Source organism: Triticum dicoccoides, chromosome 7B (genome assembly GCF_002162155.2).
Source record: "Triticum dicoccoides isolate Atlit2015 ecotype Zavitan chromosome 7B, WEW_v2.0, whole genome shotgun sequence".
Taxonomy (NCBI): Eukaryota; Viridiplantae; Streptophyta; class Magnoliopsida; order Poales; family Poaceae; genus Triticum; species Triticum dicoccoides.
In genome coordinates this window covers 63,726,555-63,732,052 of record NC_041393.1, presented here as the reverse complement: position 1 = coordinate 63,732,052, position 5,498 = coordinate 63,726,555, and the positions used below count along the sequence as shown (strand labels likewise).

The following is a 5,498-nucleotide window of genomic DNA, read 5'->3' as shown; positions in this document are numbered from 1 at the left end:
CATTTTTTTAAAATAATTACCATATTACAAGTTTATTAATTTTCCTAGAAACTTGGTCACATATAATGACACAATGCTAAGGTTTTCCAATTTTTGATTTTTTTTGAATTTTTTATGTCCGTTTTAAAATGCGGTAAAAACGACGGGCTTGACAGTTCCTAGCTAGTGGTTGAATCTAGGAAAACTTTTGATGTTTCTCTGATTAAATAGATACTTATGTACCTAGAAATGATTTTTGGAAAAAAATAAAGAGCAAACTATGAGGTAGACAGAGTTCAAATTTGACCCGCTTTCAGCTGAATCGGCGGGAATTTGTCTTTTTCATGAGAGGTGGATCAAAACTTTTGACACCCAACCATTTGGTCAATTTTGCATTAAATATGGCCTAGTATTTTATAAAATTGATTTGGTCCAATTTTGCAATAAATATATTATAGGTCCTTCACAAAAAAAAACTCATTTCGGGCACTCAGAAAATGGAAAATGATTTTTCCGTGCAAAGAAAATAAAAACTCCCTTAGGCAACATTGTTTGGAATTCCAAGATGCACCATTGTGCACAATATGAGATCATTTGAACAAACTATGCCATGAATGTGGCCATAAGATTGATCATTTGGCTTGAAAGCCATGAATCTTCACGCATGATAGCTCGTTTCTGAGAACACTTTTTAAAAATAATTACCATATTACAAGTTTATTATTTTCCTGTAAACTTGGTCACATATAATGACATAATGCGAAGGTTTTCCAATTTTTTGATTCTTTTTGAATTTTGTATGCCCGTTTCAAAATGCGGTCAAAACGACGGGCTTGACAGTTCCTAGCTAGTGGTTGAATCTTGGAAAACTTTTGATGTTTCTCTGATTAAATAGATACTTATGTACCTAAAAATGATTTTTGGAAAAAATAAAGAGCAAACTATGAGGTAGACACAGTTCAAATTTGACCCGCTTCCAACTTAATCGGCAGGAATTTGTCTTTTTCACGAGAGGTGGATCAAAACTTTTGACACCCAACCATTTGGTCAATTGTGCATTAAATATGGCCAAGTATTTTATAAAATTGATTTGGTCCAATTTTGCAATAAATATATTGTAACTCATTTCGGGCACTCGGAAAATGGAAAATGAATTTTCCGTGCAAAGAAAATGAAAACTCCCTTAGCCAACATTGTTTGGAATTCCAAGATGCACCACTTTGTACAATATGAGATTATTTGAATAAACTATGCCATGAATGTGGCCATAAGATTGATCATTTGGCATGAAAGGCATGAATCTTCACGCATGATAGCTCGTTTATGAGAACATTTTTTTAAAATAATTGCCGTATTATAAGTTTATTATTTTTCCTGGAAACTTGGTCACATATAATGAAACAATGCGGAGGTTTTCCATTTTTTTGTTTTTTTGAATTATTTATGCCCGCTTCAAAATGCTATCAAAACGGCAGGCATGACCGTTCCAAGCTAGTGGTTGAATCTTGGATTTTTCTTGGGTGTTTCTCTGATTAAACAGATACTTATGTACCTAGAAATGATTTTTGGAAAAAATAAAGAGCAAACTATGAGCCAGTTGCAGTTCAAATTTGACCCGTTTCCTGCTGAATCGGCGGAAATTTGTCTTTTTTCACCAGAGGTGGAACAAAGCTTTTAGCACCCAACCATTTGGTCAACTAAACATTAAATAAAACCTAAGATTTTATAAAATATATGTGGTCGAAATTTGCAACAAATATTTGCTAGGTTCTTCATAAAAAATCATTTTGGGCTCTCAAAAAATAATTCTCTTACAAAAAACTTATTTCTGAGAACACTTTTTCATGATATTTGCATTATTCAAAGTTTGTTATTCTTACTGAAAAGTAGGTCACACTTGGTGACACAATGCAAAGTTTTTTGTTTTCTATTTGTTTTTATAAATTTCTTAGGCCGTCAAATAGAAGACATGATTTAACATCTTATTTTCAATCGATTATGACCAATTTAAATGGTCTTAAAATCATCAAGGGATACTGCGTTTTGATTGGTCCAAAACCATCTCACGCGGATCATGGATTAGCACCGTCGGATGCGCCCGGATCCAACGGCAGCCCCCCTCCCTCTCATCCTCGTCCACCCACGAAACCACGAAACCCTAGCTCACTTTTATCACCATCGCCGCTGCCACTCCCGCTCCCTTTTCCTCCACCGCTGCTTGTCTCCTCCCATCGTACTCCTCCTTCCTCGTCCTCGTCTCGTCGCCGCCGCCTCCTCTTCCCTGTCCCCGGCCTCCTTCCGCGGCGCGCGATCCCCTCTCCCCTCCCCTCCCGATCCCACCCACCGAACCGATCCCGATCCAGTCTAGATCGAGAGAGAGCGAGCCCCCTCCTGCGATTCCCACCGCCGCCACCCCCACCCACCACCGGTGACCTCGTCTTCGCCACGCACCCTTTCCCCTAGCTTTCACCCCCCAGATCCACCAGTCCAGGCACGGACATGGCGTTGCGGCCGGCTTTCTTGCCGGCGCGCGCGTGCGTGCTTCACGCTGACCACGAGCCCCCTCGCGCACTTGCTCTCCTCCTTCCCGTCCCGCCATATGCTCCAGGTCCGGCCCAGACGAAGCCATGTGTGAATCCCGTCGCGGCGGCCGCTGATCCCATCTCCTTGCCTCCGCCCGACCCTCGCCGCCAACCCTCACCGTCTCCACCTCTTCGCCCCATCTCCTCGTTCCCATCTCCTCGCCGTCTCCTCGTCCCCATCTCCCTGCAAAGGGACCGTGAGCTCGGCCGGCGGGATCCTCTTCGGTTTATGGTGAGCTCTCCCCCTTCCTCTCTACTGCTTCTCTTCTCATGGACCCGCAGCATGCTCTGCTACTTTCCACACTAGGATTTACCACCACTTTTCGAAATTCCTCTTACGGTTCAGTTAATCCCTGCGATTATCTGCAGATCGCGACTATGGGTACCTGCAGAGGCATCAACCTGGCACTCCTCGCGGCCGTGCTGCTACAAACCCTCCTCCCGGTGTCCGAGGCAGAGGTCTTGGTGCGGAACACGCTCAAGAAGCGCCCCGACAACCTGAACAACCACAACACCACGCGCCTCTCCGGTGGCGAGGATGCACAGCAGCACGTCCTCCTCGGCGGCGGCGTAGCCGGCACCCTCTGCTCTGAGGAGGAGGGCGACATCGTGTCGCTCAAGAACTACATGAAACAGATTATACTTCAGGGAGATCGGCGTCGGCACGCCGCCCCAGAATTTCACCTTCATCTCGGTGCGTCCTCCTCCTCGGTGGTGCTGATGCCTTTTTTGTTTTTAGGATTAAGATGGTTTGGCTGTCTGTGAGACTGTGACACAGGGGATTGATGTTGTTTTTGGTGCTTTGTTGGTGCAGATTGCGTGCTACCTCCACTCACGCTACAAGGCAGGGGCGTCCAGCACCTGCAAGAAGAATGGTTGGCGTCTGGAAACTGCTCTCACCATGATGCTAGTGATTGTGCTTTACAGTAGTTGACATGCTCTATTCCTGTCTGTTTTGCTTGCTGTCAAAGATGGTGTGTATTGTACACACCCCTCTATGATTTATGCACTTCACATGCATTTTCCCCATCACCCACAAACCATAACATGCTAGTTATATGTGCTACCGCAATTCTTGCACTTGATTTCAAATCGTTCTCTGCTCTGTGTGTGCATGCGTGTTAATGATGGATTGGCTGGTCAGATGATGCTACAACAACATATTCCTGAGATTCTCTTTGAGGAATACAAAATCAAGGTTTTTAAGACTGATGGCCAGCCTGTCTAATGTTTGTTTTCTTCTATACACTTGCTCCTTCCAGTAGGCATTGCAAGTGATGTGTTCAAGTGTAGTCCTGTAGTCACATTTTTTAACCAATACCATATGATTGTAGCATACTACTAGTTTTAGTCATTTAACATCTTAATTTACCTAGAATGATGAAGTAGTTGCACTTGGTAGATGGGCTGAGCAAATGATGATTCATATGATTATTCTGATATATTTGATGTTCAAAATCGAGCTTTTTAAACCTGATACTCAGCCCATCACAAATCAGTCATCTGCTAATCTTGTTGTCATGTAGTTTCTTATGATGATTTGAAAGTAAACAGAGTTTAACTATGTTATCCTGTTTTGCTAAAATAGGTACCAACACCTAGGATCGGTTTGAGATGCGGGTGCACAAGAGGGCGTTCGACCTTGTCAACCAGAAGGTATCATGAACATTCTTAGATTGCTTTTGTCGCCAAGCCACATAGAACATCTAGTTAGATAGAATCCGCTATGCTAGGGTTGTTGGGGAACGTAGTAATTTCAAAAAAAATCCTACGCACACGCAAGATCATGGTGATGCATAGAAACGAGAGGGGAGAGTGTCGTCCACGTACCCTCGTAGACTGAAAGCGGAAGCGTTAGAACAACGCGGTTGATGTAGTCATACGTCTTCACGGCCCGACCGATCAAGCATCGAAACTACGACACCTCCGAGTTCTAGCACACGTTCAGCTCGATGACGTCCCTCAGACTCTGATCTAGCCGAGTGTCAAGGGAGAGTTCCGTCAGCACAATGGCATGGTGACGATCTTGATGTTCTACCATCGCAGGGCTTCGCCTAAGCACCGCTACAATATTATCAAGGAGGACTATGGTGGAGGAGGGCACCGCACACGGCTAAGAGATCAAGAGATCAATTGTTGTGTCTATCGGGTGCCCCCCTCCCCCGTATATAAAGGAGTGGAGGAGGAGGCCGACCAAGGGTGGTGGCACGCCCTAGGGGGGAGTCCAACTCCCACCGGGAGTAGGACTCCCCCCTTTCCTATTAGGAGAAGGAGAGGGAAGGAAGAGGAAGGAGGGAGGAAGGAAAGGTGGGGCCGCCCCCCTTCCCAATTCGGATTGGGCTTGGGGGGGGGGCGCCCCCTCCCTTGCTCCTTTCCCCTCCTTTCCACTAAGGCCCAATAAGGCCCATATACCTCCCGGGGGGTTCCGATAACCTCCCAGAGCTCCGGTATTGTCCCAATCTCACCCGGAACCTTTTCGGTCTCCAAATATAGTCATCCAATATATCGATCTTTATGTATCGACCATTTCGAGACTCCTCGTCATGTCCGTGATCACATCCAGGACTCCGAACAACCTTCGGTACATAAAAACTCATAAACTCATAATAAAACTGTCAACGAAACCTTAAGTGTGCGGACCCTACGGGTTCGAGAACTATGTAGACATGACCGAGACACGTGTCTGGTCAATAACCAATAGCGGAACCTGGATGCTCATATTGGCTCCCACATATTCTACAAAGATCTTTATCGGTCAAACCGCATAACAACATACGTTGTTCCCTTTGTCATCGGTATGTTACTTGCCTGAGATTCGATCGTCGGTATCTCAATACCTAGTTCAATCTCGTTACCGGCAAGTCTCTTTACTTGTTACGTAATGCATCATCCCGTAACTAACTCATTAGCTACATTGCTTGCAAGGCTTATAGTGAC

General features: G+C 44.8%; 1 non-coding gene and 1 pseudogene across 1 annotated transcript; both read left to right on the top strand.

The window, feature by feature from the left end:
- Positions 1 to 3,699: 3,699 nt before the first annotated feature.
- LOC119342331 lies at positions 3,700 to 3,779 on the top strand (annotated as a pseudogene).
- A 191-nt stretch (positions 3,780 to 3,970) lies between these two features.
- Positions 3,971 to 4,044, top strand: LOC119342329. The gene has a single exon (XR_005165534.1). It is a non-coding gene; the product is annotated as a small nucleolar RNA SNORD36 (small nucleolar RNA).
- Positions 4,045 to 5,498: the final 1,454 nt, after the last annotated feature.